Source organism: Bactrocera oleae, chromosome X (assembly GCF_042242935.1).
Source record: "Bactrocera oleae isolate idBacOlea1 chromosome X, idBacOlea1, whole genome shotgun sequence".
Lineage (NCBI taxonomy): Eukaryota > Metazoa > Arthropoda > Insecta > Diptera > Tephritidae > Bactrocera > Bactrocera oleae.
In genome coordinates, this window is record NC_091541.1 from 9899216 (window position 1) to 9916324 (window position 17109).

Here is a 17109-nt window from a genome sequence, read left to right on the forward strand (position 1 = left end):
ATGTCTATTTGAGCGGGGGTGTTGCAGTTGGGATCTGCTAGCTTTAGGTGTGAAACCTTAAGCCAATGCTTGCGATTTATATGATAGCTTGGAAGCATATTTGTTACTTGCGGTAAGACTATAGCTTCTGCTTTAATTCTCTTATCCGCTTGGGGGGAAATTAGAGTAATGGGATTATTGTGAACTGAGGTATTCGTTTGAGATTTCCTCAACCAGAGTGGTCATGGTGGTAACTGGTTCCGAAACTAGTCCACTTAGAATCCACCCTAAAATAGTATTTTGTGCCAATAGTTTGTTTGAAATTTTCTCAACACCCTCGAGTATTATCTGAGGTATGAGATCGCTGCCTAATAGAATGTCTATTTGAGCGGGGGTGTTGCAGTTGGGATCTGCTAGCTTTAGGTGTGAAACCTTAAGCCAATGCTTGCGATTTATATGATAGCTTGGAAGCATATTTGTTACTTGCGGTAAGACTATAGCTTCTGCTTTAATTCTCTTATCCGCTTGGGGGGAAATTAGAGTAATGGGATTATTGTGAACTGAGGTATTCGTTTGAGATTTCCTCAACCTGAGTGGTCATGGTGGTAACTGGTTCCGAAACTAGTCCACTTAGAATCCACCCTAAAATAGTATTTTGTGCCAATAGTTTGTTTGAAATTTTCTCAACACCCTCGAGTATTATCTGAGGTATGAGATCGCTGCCTAATAGAATGTCTATTTGAGCGGGGGTGTTGCAGTTGGGATCTGCTAGCTTTAGGTGTGAAACCTTTTGCCAATGCTTGCTATTTATATGATATCTTGGCATATTTGTTAGTTGCGGTAAGACTATAGCTTCTGCTTTAATTCTCTTATCCGCTTGGGGGGAAATTAGAGTAAGGAGATTATTGTGACTGAGGTATTCGTTTGAGATTTCCTCAACCTGAGTGGTCATGGTGGTAACTGGTTCCGAAACTAGTCCACTTAGGACCAACCCAAAAATAGTATTTTGTGCCAATAGTTTGTTTGAAATTTTCTCAACACCCTCGAGTATTATCTGAGGTATGAGATCGCTGCCTAATAAAATGTCTATTTGAGCGGGGGTGATGCAGTTGGGGTCTGCTAGCTTTAGGTGTGAAACCTTAAGCCAATGCTTGCGATTTATATGATAGCTTGGAAGCATATTTGTTAGTTGCGGTAAGACTATAGCTTCTGCTTTAATTCTCTTATCCGCTTGGGGGGAAATTAGAGTAATGGGATTATTGTGAACTGAGGTATTCGTTTGAGATTTCCTCAACCTGAGTGGTCATGGTGGTAACTGGTTCCGAAACTAGTCCACTTAGAATCCACCCTAAAATAGTATTTTGTGCCAATAGTTTGTTTGAAATTTTCTCAACACCCTCGAGTATTATCTGAGGTATGAGATCGCTGCCTAATAGAATGTCTATTTGAGGGGGGGTGTTGCAGTTGGGATCTGCTAGCTTTTGGTGTGAAACCTTAAGCCAATGCTTGCGATTTATATGATAGCTTGGATGCATATTTGTTACTTGCGGTAAGACTATAGCTTCTGCTTTAATTCTCTTATCCGCTTGGGGGGAAATTAGAGTAATGGGATTATTGTGAACTGAGGTATTCGTTTGAGATTTCCTCAACCTGAGTGGTCATGGTGGTAACTGGTTCCGAAACTAGTCCACTTAGAATCCACCCTAAAATAGTATTTTGTGCGAATAGTTTGTTTGAAATTTTCTCAACACCCTCGAGTATTATCTGAGGTATGAGATCACTGCCTAATAGAATGTCTATTTGAGCGGGGGTGTTGCAGTTGGCATCTGCTAGGTTTAGGTGTGAAACCTTTTGCCAATGCTTGCTATTTATATGATAGCTTGGAAGCATATTTGTTAGTTGCGGTAAGACTATAGCTTCTGCTTTAATTCTCTTATCCGCTTGGGGGGAAATTAGAGTAATGGGATTATTGTGAACTGAGGTATTCGTTTGAGATTTCCTCAACCTGAGTGGTCATGGTGGTAACTGGTTCCGAAACTAGTCCACTTAGGACCAACCCAAAAATAGTATTTTGTGCCAATAGTTTGTTTGAAATTTTCTCAACACCCTCGAGTATTATCTGAGGTATGAGATCGCTGCCTAATAAAATGTCTATTTGAGCGGGGGTGATGCAGTTGGGATCTGCTAGCTTAAGGTGTGAAACCTTTAGCCAATGCTTGCTATTTATATGATAGCTTGGAAGCATATTTGTTAGTTGCGGTAAGACTATAGCTTCTGCTTTAATTCTCTGATCCGCTTGGGGGGAAATTAGAGTAATGGGATTATTGTGAACTGAGGTATTCGTTTGAGATTTCCTCAACCTGAGTGGTCATGGTGGTAACTAGTTCCGAAACTAGTCCACTTAGGATCCACCGTAAAATAGTATTTTGTGCCAATAGGTGAAACATTTTGCCAATGCTTGCTATTTATATGATAGCTTGGAAGCATATTTGTTAGTTGCGGTAAGACTATAGCTTCTGCTTTTATTCTCTTATCCGCTTGGGGGGAAATTAGAGTAATGGGATTATTGTGAACTGAGGTATTCGTTTGAGATTTCCTCAACCTGAGTGGTCATGGTGGTAACTGGTTCCGAAACTAGTCCACTTAGAATCCACCCTAAAATAGTATTTTGTGCCAATAGTTTGTTTGAAATTTTCTCAACACCCTCGAGTATTATCTGAGGTATGAGATCGCTGCCTAATAGAATGTCTATTTGAGCGGGGGTGTTGCAGTTGGGATCTGCTAGCTTTAGGTGTGAAACCTTAAGCCAATGCTTGCGATTTATATGATAGCTTGGAAGCATATTTGTTACTGGCGGTAAGACTATAGCTTCTGCTTTAATTCTCTTATCCGCTTGGGGGGAAATTAGAGTAATGGGATTATTGTGAACTGAGGTATTCGTTTGAGATTTCCTCAACCTGAGTGGTCATGGTGGTAACTGGTTCCGAAACTAGTCCACTTAGAATCCACCCTAAAATAGTATTTTGTGCCAATAGTTTGTTTGAAATTTTCTCAACACCCTCGAGTATTATCTGAGGTATGAGATCGCTGCCTAATAGAATGTCTATTTGAGCGGGGGTGTTGCAGTTGGGATCTGCTAGCTTTAGGTGTGAAACCGTTTGCCAATGCTTGCTATTTATATGATATCTTGGCATATTTGTTAGTTGCGGTAAGACTATAGCTTCTGCTTTAATTCTCTTATCCGCTTGGGGGGAAATTAGAGTAAGGAGATTATTGTGACTGAGGTATTCGTTTGAGATTTCCTCAACCTGAGTGGTCATGGTGGTAACTGGTTCCGAAACTAGTCCATTTAGGACCAACCCAAAAATAGTATTTTGTGCCAATAGTTTGTTTGAAATTTTCTCAACACCCTCGAGTATTATCTGAGGTATGAGATCGCTGCCTAATAGAATGTCTATTTGAGCGGGGGTGTTGCAGTCGGGATCTGCTAGTTTTAGGTGTGAAACCTTTTGTCAATGCTTGTTATTTATATGATAGCTTGGAAGCATATTTGTTACTTGCGGTAAGACTATAGCTTCTGCTTTAATTCTCTTATCCGCTTGGGGGGAAATTAGAGTAATGGGATTATTGTGAACTGAGGTATTCGTTTGAGATTTCCTCAACCTGAGTGGTCATGGTGGTAACTGGTTCCGAAACTAGTCCACTTAGGATCCACCCAAAAATAGTATTTTGTGCCAATAGTTTGTTTGAAATTTTCTCAACACCCTCGAGTATTATCTGAGGTATGAGATCGCTGCCTAATAGAATGTCTATTTGAGCGGGGGTGTTGCAGTTGGGATCTGCTAGCTTTAGGTGTGAAACCTTAAGCCAATGCTTGCGATTTATATGATAGCTTGGAAGCATATTTGTTAGTTGCGGTAAGACTATAGCTTCTGCTTTAATTCTCTTATCCGCTTGGGGGGAAATTAGAGTAAGGAGATTATTGTGACTGAGGTATTCGTTTGAGATTTCCTCAACCTGAGTGGTCATGGTGGTAACTGGTTCCGATACTAGTCCACTTAGAATCCACCCTAAAATAGTATTTTGTGCCAATAGTTTGTTTGAAATTTTCTCAACACCCTCGAGTATTATCTGAGGTATGAGATCGCTGCCTAATAGAATGTCTATTTGAGCGGGGGTGTTGCAGTTGGGATCTGCTAGCTTTAGGTGTGAAACCTTAAGCCAATGCTTGCGATTTATATGATAGCTTGGAAGCATATTTGTTACTTGCGGTAAGACTATAGCTTCTGCTTTAATTCTCTTATCCGCTTAGGGGGAAATTAGAGTAATGGGATTATTGTGAACTGAGGTATTCGTTTGAGATTTCCTCAACCTGAGTGGTCATGGTTGTAACTGGTTCCGAAACTAGTCCACTTAGAATCCACCCTAAAATAGTATTTTGTGCCAATAGTTAGTTTGAAATTTTCTCAACACCCTCGAGTATTATCTGAGGTATGAGATCGCTGCCTAATAGAATGTCTATTTGAGCGGGGGTGTTGCAGTTGGGATCTGCTAGCTTTAGGTGTGAAACCTTAAGCCAATGCTTGCGATTTATATGATAGCTTGGAAGCATATTTGTTACTTGCGGTAAGACTATAGCTTCTGCTTTAATTCTCTTATCCGCTTGGGGGGAAATTAGAGTAATGGGATTATTGTGAACTGAGGTATTCGTTTGAGATTTCCTCAACCTGAGTGGTCATGGTGGTAACTGGTTCCGAAACTAGTCCACTTAGAATCCACCCTAAAATAGTATTTTGTGCCAATAGTTTGTTTGAAATTTTCTTACCACCCTCGAGTATTATCTGAGGTATGAGATCGCTGCCTAATAGAATGTCTATTTGAGCGGGGGTGTTGCAGTTGGGATCTGCTAGCTTTAGGCGTGAAACCTTAAGCCAATGCTTGCGATTTATATGATAGCTTGGAAGCATATTTGTTACTTGCGGTAAGACTATAGCTTCTGCTTTAATTCTCTTATCCGCTTGGGGGGAAATTAGAGTAATGGGATTATTGTGAACTGAGGTATTCGTTTGAGATTTCCTCAACCTGAGTGGTCATGGTGGTAACTGGTTCCGAAACTAGTCCACTTAGAATCCACCCTAAAATAGTATTTTGTGCCAATAGTTAGTTTGAAATTTTCTCAACACCCTCGAGTATTATCTGAGGTATGAGATCGCTGCCTAATAGAATGTCTATTTGAGCGGGGGTGTTGCAGTTGGGATCTGCTAGCTTTAGGTGTGAAACCTTAAGCCAATGCTTGCGATTTATATGATAGCTTGGAAGCATATTTGTTACTTGCGGTAAGACTATAGCTTCTGCTTTAATTCTCTTATCCGCTTGGGGGGAAATTAGAGTAATGGGATTATTGTGAACTGAGGTATTCGTTTGAGATTTCCTCAACCTGAGTGGTCATGGTGGTAACTGGTTCCGAAACTAGTCCACTTAGAATCCACCCTAAAATAGTATTTTGTGCCAATAGTTTGTTTGAAATTTTCTTAACACCCTCGAGTATTATCTGAGGTATGAGATCGCTGCCTAATAGAATGTCTATTTGAGCGGGGGTGTTGCAGTTGGGATCTGCTAGCTTTAGGTGTGAAACCTTTTGCCAATGCTTGCTATTTATATGATATCTTGGCATATTTGTTAGTTGCGGTAAGACTATAGCTTCTGCTTTAATTCTCTTATCCGCTTGGGGGGAAATTAGAGTAAGGAGATTATTGTGACTGAGGTATTCGTTTGAGATTTCCTCAACCTGAGTGGTCATGGTGGTAACTGGTTCCGAAACTAGTCCACTTAGGACCAACCCAAAAATAGTATTTTGTGCCAATAGTTTGTTTGAAATTTTCTCAACACCCTCAGTATTATCTGAGGTATGAGATCGCTGCCTAATAGAATGTCTATTTGAGCGCGGGTGTTGCAGTTGGCATCTGCTAGCTTTAGGTGTGAAACCTTTTGCCAATGCTTGCTATTTATATGATATCTTGGAAGCATATTTGTTAGTTGCGGTAAGAGTATAGCTTCTGCTTTAATTCTCTTATCCGCTTGGGGGGAAATTAGAGTAATGGGATTACTGTGAACTGAGGTATTCGTTTGAGATTTCCTCAACCTGAGTGGTCATGGTGGTAACTAGTTCCGAAACTAGTCCACTTTGGATCCACCGTAAAATAGTATTTTGTGCCAATAGTTTGTTTGAAATTTTCTCAACACCCTCGAGTATTATCTGAGGTATGAGATCGCTGCCTAATAAAATGTCTATTTGAGCAGGGGTGATGCAGTTGGGATCTGCTAGCTTTAGGTGTGAAACCTTTAGCCAATGCTTGCTATTTATATGATAGCTTGGAAGCATATTTGTTAGTTGCGGTAAGACTATAGCTTCTGCTTTAATTCTCTTATCCGCTTGGGGGGAAATTAGAGTAATGGGATTATTGTGAACTGAGGTATTCGTTTGAGATTTCCTCAACCTGAGTGGTCATGGTGGTAACTAGTTCCGAAACTAGTCGAATTAGGATCCACCGTAAAATAGTATTTTGTGCCAATAGGTGAAACATTTTGCCAATGCTTGCTATTTATATGATAGCTTGGAAGCATATTTGTTAGTTGCGGTAAGACTATAGCTTCTGCTTTTATTCTCTTATCCGCTTGGGGGGAAATTAGAGTAATGGGATTATTGTGAACTGAGGTATTCGTTTGAGATTTCCTCAACCTGAGTGGTCATGGTGGTAACTGGTTCCGAAACTAGTCCACTTAGAATCCACCCTAAAATAGTATTTTGTGCCAATAGTTTGTTTGAAATTTGCTCAACACCCTCGAGTATTATCTGAGGTATGAGATCGCTGCCTAATAGAATGTCTATTTGAGCGGGGGTGTTGCAGTTGTCATCTGCTTGCTTTAGGTGTGAAACCTTTTGCCAATGCTTGCTATTTATATGATAGCTTGGAAGCATATTTGTTAGTTGCGGTAAGACTATAGCTTCTGCTTTAATTCTCTTATCCGCTGGGGGGAAATTAGAGTAATGGGATTATTGTGAACTGAGGTATTCGTTTGAGATTTCCTCAACCTGAGTGGTCATGGTGGTAACTGGTTCCGAAACTAGTCCACTTAGGACCAACCCAAAAATTGTATTTTGTGCGAATAGTTTGTTTGAAATTTTCTCAACACCCTCGAGTATTATCTGAGGTATGAGATCACTGCCTAATAGAATGTCTATTTGAGCGGGGGTATTGCAGTTGGGATCTGCTAGCTTTAGGTGTGAAACCTTTTGCCTATGCTTGCTATTTATATGATAGCTTTGAAGCATATTTGTTAGTTGCGGTAAGACTATAGCTTCTGCTTTAATTCTCTTATCCGCTTGGGGGGAAATTAGAGTAATGGGATTATTGTGAACTGAGGTATTCGTTTGAGATTTCCTCAACCTGAGTGGTCATGGTGGTAACTGGTTCCGAAACTAGTCCACTTAGGATCCACCCAAAAATAGTATTTTGTGCCAGTGGTTTGTTTGAAATTTTCTCAACACCCTCGAGTATTATCTGAGGTATGAGATCGCTGCCTAATAGAATGTCTATTTGAGCGGGGGTGTTGCAGTTGTCATCTGCTTGCTTTAGGTGTGAAACCTTTTGCCAATGCTTGCTATTTATATGATAGCTTGGAAGCATATTTGTTAGTTGCGGTAAGACTATAGCTTCTGCTTTAATTCTCTTATCCGCTGGGGGGAAATTAGAGTAATGGGATTATTGTGAACTGAGGTATTCGTTTGAGATTTCCTCAACCTGAGTGGTCATGGTGGTAACTGGTTCCGAAACTAGTCCACTTAGGACCAACCCAAAAATTGTATTTTGTGCGAATAGTTTGTTTGAAATTTTCTCAACACCCTCGAGTATTATCTGAGGTATGAGATCACTGCCTAATAGAATGTCTATTTGAGCGGGGGTGTTGCAGTTGGGATCTGCTAGCTTTAGGTGTGAAACCTTTTGTCAATGCTTGTTATTCATATGATAGCTTGGAAGCATATTTGTTACTTGTGGTAAGACTATAGCTTCTGCTTTAATTCTCTTATCCGCTTGGGGGGAAATTAGAGTAATGGGATTATTGTGAACTGAGGTATTCGTTTGAGATTTCCTCAACCTGAGTGGTCATGGTGGTAACTGGTTCCGAAACTAGTCCACTTAGGATCCACCCAAAAATAGTATTTTGTGCCAGTGGTTTGTTTGCCAATGCTTGCTATTTATATGATAGCTTGGAAGCATATTTGTTAGTTGCGGTAAGACTATAGCTTCTGCTTTAATTCTCTTATCCGCTGGGGGGAAATTAGAGTAATGGGATTATTGTGAACTGAGGTATTCGTTTGAGATTTCCTCAACCTGAGTGGTCATGGTGGTAACTGGTTCCGAAACTAGTCCACTTAGGACCAACCCAAAAATTGTATTTTGTGCGAATAGTTTGTTTGAAATTTTCTCAACACCCTCGAGTATTATCTGAGGTATGAGATCACTGCCTAATAGAATGTCTATTTGAGCGGGGGTGTTGCAGTTGGGATCTGCTAGCTTTAGGTGTGAAACCTTTTCCCAATGCTTGCTATTCATATGATAGCTTGGAAGCATATTTGTTAGTTGCGGTAAGACTATAGCTTCTGCTTTAATTCTCTTATCCGCTGGGGGGGAAATTAGAGTAATGGGATTATTGTGAACTGAGGTATTCGTTTGAGATTCCTCAACCTGAGTGGTCATGGTGGTAACTGGTTCCGAAACTAGTCCACTTAGGATCCACCGTAAAATAGTATTTTGTGCCAATAGTTTGTTTGAAATTTTCTCAACACCCTCGAGTATTATCTGAGGTATGAGATCGCTGCCTAATAGAATGTCTATTTGAGCGGGGGTGTTGCAGTTGGCATCTGCTAGCTTTAGGTGTGAAACCTTTTGCCAATGATAGCTTGGAAGCATATTTGTTAGTTGCGGTAAGACTATAGCTTCTGCTTTAATTCTCTTATCCGCTTGGGGGGAAATTAGAGTAAGGGGATTATTGTGAACTGAGGTATTCGTTTGAGATTTCCTCAACCTGAGTGGTCATGGTGGTAACAAAAATAGTATTTTGTGCGAATAGTTAGTTTGAAATTTTCTCAACACCCTCGAGTATTATCTGAGGTATGAGATCACTGCCTAATAGAATGTCTATTTGAGCGCGGGTGTTGCAGTTGGCATCTGCTAGCTTTAGGTGTGAAACCTTTTGCCAATGCTTGCTATTTATATGATAGCTTGGAAGCATATTTGTTAGTTGCGGTAAGACTATAGCTTCTGCTTTAATTCTCTTATCCGCTGGGGGGGAAATTAGAGTAATGGGATTATTGTGAACTGAGGTATTCGTTTGAGATTCCTCAACCTGAGTGGTCATGGTGGTAACTGGTTCCGAAACTAGTCCACTTAGGATCCACCGTAAAATAGTATTTTGTGCCAATAGTTTGTTTGAAATTTTCTCAACACCCTCGAGTATTATCTGAGGTATGAGATCGCTGCCTAATAGAATGTCTATTTGAGCGGGGGTGTTGCAGTTGGCATCTGCTAGCTTTAGGTGTGAAACCTTTTGCCAATGATAGCTTGGAAGCATATTTGTTAGTTGCGGTAAGACTATAGCTTCTGCTTTAATTCTCTTCTCCGCTTGGGGGAAATTAGAGTAATGGGATTATTGTGAACTGAGGTATTCGTTTGAGATTTCCTCAACCTGAGTGGTCATGGTGGTAACTGGTTCCGAAACTAGTCCACTTAGGATCCACCCAAAAATAGTATTTTGTGCCAATAGTTTGTTTGAAATTTTTTCAACACCCTCGAGTATTATCTGAGGGATGAGATCGCTGCCTAATAGAATGTCTATTTGAGCGGGGGTGTTGCAGTTGGGATCTGCTAGCTTTAGGTGTGAAACCTTTTGCCAATGCTTGCTATTTATATGATATCTGGGAAGCATATTTGTTATTTGCGGTAAGACTATAGCTTCTGCTTTAATTCTCTTATCCGCTTGGGTGGAAATTAGAGTAATGGGATTATTGTGAACTGAGGTATTCGTTTGAGATTTCCTCAACCTGAGTGGTCATGGTGGTAACTGGTTCCGAAACTAGTCCACTTAGGATCCACCCAAAAATAGTATTTTGTGCCAATAGTTTGTTTGAAATTTTCTCAACACCCTCGAGTATTATCTGAGGTATGATATCGCTGCCTAATAGAATGTCTATTTGAGCGGGGGTGTTGCAGTTGGGATCTGCTTGCTTTAGGTGTGAAACCTTTTGCCAATGCTTGCTATTTATATGATATCTTGGAAGCATATTTGTTAGTTCCGGTAAGACTATAGCTTCTGCTTTAATTCTTTTATCCGCTTGGGGGGAAGTTAGAGTAATGGGATTATTGTGAACTAAGGTATTCGTTTGAGATTTCCTCAACCTGAGTGGTCATGGTGGTAACTGGTTCCGAAACTAGTCCACTTAGGATCCACCGTAAAATAGCATTTTGTGCCAATAGGTGAAACCTTTTGCCAATGCTTGCTATTTATATGATAGCTTGGAAGCATATTTGTTAGTTGCGGTAAGACTATAGCTTCTGCTTTAATTCTCTTATCCGCTTGGGGGGAAATTAGAGTAAGGGGATTATTGTGAACTGAGGTATTCGTTTGAGATTTCCTCAACCTGAGTGGTCATGGTGGTAACTGGTTCCGAAACTAGTCCACTTAAGAACAACCCAAAAATAGTATTTTGTGCGAATAGTTAGTTTGAAATTTTCTCAACACCCTCGAGTATTATCTGAGGTATGAGATCACTGCCTAATAGAATGTCTATTTGAGCGGGGGTGTTGCAGTTGGGATCTGCTAGCTTTAGGTGTGAAACCTTTTGCCAATGCTTGCTATTTATATGATATCTGGGAAGCATATTTGTTAGTTGCGGTAAGACTATAGCTTCTGCTTTAATTCTCTTATCCGCTTGGGTGGAAATTAGAGTAATGGGATTATTGTGAACTGAGGTATTCGTTTGAGATTTCCTCAACCTGAGTGGTCATGGTGGTAACTGGTTCCGAAACTAGTCCACTTAGGACCAACCCAAAAATAGTATTTTGTGCCAATAGTTTGTTTGAAATTTTCTCAACACCCTCGAGTATTATCTGAGGTATGAGATCGCTGCCTAATAGAATGTCTATTTGAGCGGGGGTGTTGCAGTTGGGATCTGCTAGCTTTAGGTGTGAAACCTTTTGCCAATGCTTGCTATTTATATGATAGCTTGGAAGCATATTTGTTAGTTGCGGTAAGACTATAGCTTCTGCTTTAATTCTCTTATCCGCTTGGGGGGAAATTAGAGTAAGGGGATTATTGTGAACTGAGGTATTCGTTTGAGATTTCCTCAACCTGAGTGGTCATGGTGGTAACTGGTTCCGAAACTAGTCCACTTAAGAACAACCCAAAAATAGTATTTTGTGCGAATAGTTAGTTTGAAATTTTCTCAACACCCTCGAGTATTATCTGAGGTATGAGAACGCTGCCTAATAGAATGTCTATTTGAGCGGGGGTGTTGCAGTTGGGATCTGCTAGCTTTAGGTGTGAAACCTTTTGCCATTGCTTGCTATTTATATGATAGCTTGGAAGCATATTTGTTAGTTGCGGTAAGACTATAGCTTCTGCTTTAATTCTCTTATCCGCTTGGGTGGAAATTAGAGTAATGGGATTATTGTGAACTGAGGTATTCGTTTGAGATTTCCTCAACCTGAGTGGTCATGGTGGTAACTGGTTCCGAAACTAGTCCACTTAGGACCAACCCAAAAATAGTATTTTGTGCCAATAGTTTGTTTGAAATTTTCTCAACACCCTCGAGTATTATCTGAGGTATGAGATCGCTGCCTAATAGAATGTCTATTTGAGCGGGGGTGTTGCAGTTGGGATCTGCTAGCTTTAGGTGTGAAACCTTTTGCCAATGCTTGCTATTTATATGATAGCTTGGAAGCATATTTGTTAGTTGCGGTAAGACTATAGCTTCTGCTTTAATTCTCTTATCCGCTGGGGGGGAAATTAGAGTAATGGGATTATTGTGAACTGAGGTATTCGTTTGAGATTCCTCAACCTGAGTGGTCATGGTGGTAGCTGGTTCCGAAACTAGTCCACTTAGGATCCACCCTAAAATAGTATTTTGTGCCAATAGTTTGTTTGAAATTTTCTCAACACCCTCGAATATTATCTGAGGTATGAGATCGCTGCCTAATAGAATGTCTATTTGAGCGGGGGTGTTGCAGTTGGCATCTGCTAGCTTTAGGTGTGAAACCTTTTGCCAATGCTTGCTATTTATATGATAGCTTGGAAGCATATTTGTTAGTTGCGGTAAGACTATAGCTTCTGCTTTAATTCTCTTCTCCGCTTGGGGGGAAATTAGAGTAATGGGATTATTGTGAACTGAGGTATTCGTTTGAGATTTCCTCAACCAGAGTGGTCATGGTGGTAACTGGTTCCGAAACTAGTCCACTTAGGATCCACCCAAAAATAGTATTTTGTGCCAATAGTTTGTTTGAAATTTTTTCAACACCCTCGAGTATTATCTGAGGGATGAGATCGCTGCCTAATAGAATGTCTATTTGAGCGGGGGTGTTGCAGTTGGGATCTGCTAGCTTTAGGTGTGAAACCTTTTGCCAATGCTTGCTATTTATATGATATCTGGGAAGCATATTTGTTAGTTGCGGTAAGACTATAGCTTCTGCTTTAATTCTCTTATCCGCTTGGGTGGAAATTAGAGTAATGGGATTATTGTGAACTGAGGTATTCGTTTGAGATTTCCTCAACCTGAGTGGTCATGGTGGTAACTGGTTCCGAAACTAGTCCACTTAGGATCCACCCAAAAATAGTATTTTGTGCCAATAGTTTGTTTGAAATTTTCTCAACACCCTCGAGTATTATCTGAGGTATGATATCGCTGCCTAATAGAATGTCTATTTGAGCGGGGGTGTTGCAGTTGGGATCTGCTAGCTTTAGGTGTGAAACCTTTTGCCAATGCTTGCTATTTATATGATAGCTTGGAAGCATATTTGTTAGTTGCGGTAAGACTATAGCTTCTGCTTTAATTCTCTTATCCGCTTGGGTGGAAATTAGAGTAATGGGATTATTGTGAACTGAGGTATTCGTTTGAGATTTCCTCAACCTGAGTGGTCATGGTGGTAACTGGTTCCGAAACGAGTCCACTTAAGACCAACCCAAAAATAGTATTTTGTGCCAATAGTTTGTTTGAAATTTTCTCAACACCCTCGAGTATTATCTGAGGTATGATATCGCTGCCTAATAGAATGTCTATTTGAGCGGGGGTGTTGCAGTTGGGATCTGCTTGCTTTAGGTGTGAAACCTTTTGCCAATGCTTGCTATTTATATGATATCTTGGAAGCATATTTGTTAGTTCCGGTAAGACTATAGCTTCTGCTTTAATTCTTTTATCCGCTTGGGGGGAAATTAGAGTAATGGGATTATTGTGAACTAAGGTATTCGTTTGAGATTTCCTCAACCTGAGTGGTCATGGTGGTAACTGGTTCCGAAACTAGTCCACTTAGGATCCACCGTAAAATAGTATTTTGTGCCAATAGGTGAAACCTTTTGCCAATGCTTGCTATTTATATGATAGCTTGGAAGCATATTTGTTAGTTGCGGTAAGACTATAGCTTCTGCTTTAATTCTCTTATCCGCTTGGGGGGAAATTAGAGTAAGGGGATTATTGTGAACTGAGGTATTCGTTTGAGATTTCCTCAACCTGAGTGGTCATGGTGGTAACTGGTTCCGAAACTAGTCCACTTAGGAACAACCCAAAAATAGTATTTTGTGCGAATAGTTAGTTTGAAATTTTCTCAACACCCTCGAGTATTATCTGAGGTATGAGATCACTGCCTAATAGAATGTCTATTTGAGCGGGGGTGTTGCAGTTGGGATCTGCTAGCTTTAGGTGTGAAACCTTTTGCCAATGCTTGCTATTTATATGATATCTGGGAAGCATATTTGTTAGTTGCGGTAAGACTATAGCTTCTGCTTTAATTCTCTTATCCGCTTGGGTGGAAATTAGAGTAATGGGATTATTGTGAACTGAGGTATTCGTTTGAGATTTCCTCAACCTGAGTGGTCATGGTGGTAACTGGTTCCGAAACTAGTCCAGTTAGGATCCACCCTAAAATAGTATTTTGTGCCAATAGTTTGTTTGAAATTTTCTCAACACCCTCGAGTATTATCTGAGGTATGAGAACGCTGCCTAATAGAATGTCTATTTGAGCGGGGGTGTTGCAGTTGGGATCTGCTAGCTTTAGGAGTGAAACCTTTTGCCAATGCTTGCTATTTATATGATAGCTTGGAAGCATATTTGTTAGTTGCGGTAAGACTATAGCTTCTGCTTTAATTCTCTTATCCGCTTGGGTGGAAATTAGAGTAATGGGATTATTGTGAACTGAGGTATTCGTTTGAGATTTCCTCAACCTGAGTGGTCATGGTGGTAACTGGTTCCGAAACTAGTCCACTTAGGACCAACCCAAAAATAGTATTTTGTGCCAATAGTTTGTTTGAAATTTTCTCAACACCCTCGAGTATTATCTGAGGTATGAGATCGCTGCCTAATAGAATGTCTATTTGAGCGGGGGTGTTGCAGTTGGGATCTGCTAGCTTTAGGTGTGAAACCTTTTGCCAATGCTTGCTATTTATATGATAGCTTGGAAGCATATTTGTTAGTTGCGGTAAGACTATAGCTTCTGCTTAAATTCTCTTATCCGCTGGGGGGGAAATTAGAGTAATGGGATTATTGTGAACTGAGGTATTCGTTTGAGATTCCTCAACCTGAGTGGTCATGGTGGTAGCTGGTTCCGAAACTAGTCCACTTAGGATCCACCCTAAAATAGTATTTTGTGCCAATAGTTTGTTTGAAATTTTCTCAACACCCTCGAGTATTATCTGAGGTATGAGATCGCTGCCTAATAGAATGTCTATTTGAGCGGGGGTGTTGCAGTTGGCATCTGCTAGCTTTAGGTGTGAAACCTTTTGCCAATGCTTGCTATTTATATGATAGCTTGGAAGCATATTTGTTAGTTGCGGTAAGACTATAGCTTCTGCTTTAATTCTCTTATCCGCTTGGGTGGAAATTAGAGTAATGGGATTATTGTGAACTGAGGTATTCGTTTGAGATTTCCTCAACCTGAGTGGTCATGGTGGTAACTGGTTCCGAAACTAGTCCACTTAGGACCAACCCAAAAATAGTATTTTGTGCCAATAGTTTGTTTGAAATTTTCTCAACACCCTCGAGTATTATCTGAGGTATGAGATCGCTGCCTAATAGAATGTCTATTTGAGCGGGGGTGTTGCAGTTGGGATCTGCTAGCTTTAGGTGTGAAACCTTTTGCCAATGCTTGCTATTTATATGATATCTGGGAAGCATATTTGTTAGTTGCGGTAAGACTATAGCTTCTGCTTTAATTCTCTTATCCGCTTGGGTGGAAATTAGAGTAATGGGATTATTGTGAACTGAGGTATTCGTTTGAGATTTCCTCAACCTGAGTGGTCATGGTGGTAACTGGTTCCGAAACTAGTCCACTTAGGACCAACCCAAAAATAGTATTTTGTGCCAATAGTTTGTTTGAAATTTTCTCAACACCCTCGAGTATTATCTGAGGTATGAGATCGCTGCCTAATAGAATGTCTATTTGAGCGGGGGTGTTGCAGTTGGGATCTGCTAGCTTTAGGTGTGAAACCTTTTGCCAATGCTTGCTATTTATATGATAGCTTGGAAGCATATTTGTTAGTTGCGGTAAGACTATAGCTTCTGCTTAAATTCTCTTATCCGCTGGGGGGGAAATTAGAGTAATGGGATTATTGTGAACTGAGGTATTCGTTTGAGATTCCTCAACCTGAGTGGTCATGGTGGTAGCTGGTTCCGAAACTAGTCCACTTAGGATCCACCCTAAAATAGTATTTTGTGCCAATAGTTTGTTTGAAATTTTCTCAACACCCTCGAGTATTATCTGAGGTATGAGATCGCTGTCTAATAGAATGTCTATTTGAGCGGGGGTGTTGCAGTTGGCATCTGCTAGCTTTAGGTGTGAAACCTTTTGCCAATGCTTGCTATTTATATGATAGCTTGGAAGCATATTTGTTAGTTGCGGTAAGACTATAGCTTCTGCTTTAATTCTCTTCTCCGCTTGGGGGGAAATTAGAGTAATGGGATTATTGTGAACTGAGGTATTCGTTTGAGATTTCCTCAACCTGAGTGGTCATGGTGGTAACTGGTTCCGAAACTAGTCCACTTAGGATCCACCCAAAAATAGTATTTTGTGCCAATAGTTTGTTTGAAATTTTCTCAACACCCTCGAGTATTATCTGAGGGATGAGATCGCTGCCTAATAGAATGTCTATTTGAGCGGGGGTGTTGCAGTTGGGATCTGCTAGCTTTAGGTGTGATACCTTTTGCCAATGCTTGCTATTTATATGACAGCTTGGAAGCATATTTGTTAGTTGCGGTAAGACTATAGCTTCTCCTTTAATTCTCTTCTCCGCTTGGGTGGAAATTAGAGTAATGGGATTATTGTGAACTGAGGTATTCGTTTGAGATTTCCTCAACCTGAGTGGTCATGGTGGTAACTGGTTCCGAAACTAGTCCACTTAGGACCAACCCAAAAATAGTATTTTGTGCGAATAGTTAGTTTGAAATTTTCTCAACACCCTCGAGTATTATCTGAGGTATGAGATCACTGCCTAATAGAATGTCTATTTGAGCGGGGGTGTTGCAGTTGGGATCTGCTAGCTTTAGGTGTGAAACCTTTTGCCAATGCTTGCTATTTATATGATATCTGGGAAACATATTTGTTAGTTGCGGTAAGACTATAGCTTCTGCTTTAATTCTCTTATCCGCTTGGGTGGAAATTAGAGTAATGGGATTATTGTGAACTGAGGTATTCGTTTGAGATTTCCTCAACCTGAGTGGTCATGGTGGTAACTGGTTCCGAAACTAGTCCACTTAGGATCCACCCTAAAATAGTATTTTGTGCCAATAGTTTGTTTGAAATTTTCTCAACACCCTCGAGTATTATCTGAGGTATGAGATCGCTGCCTAATAGAATGTCTATTTGAGCG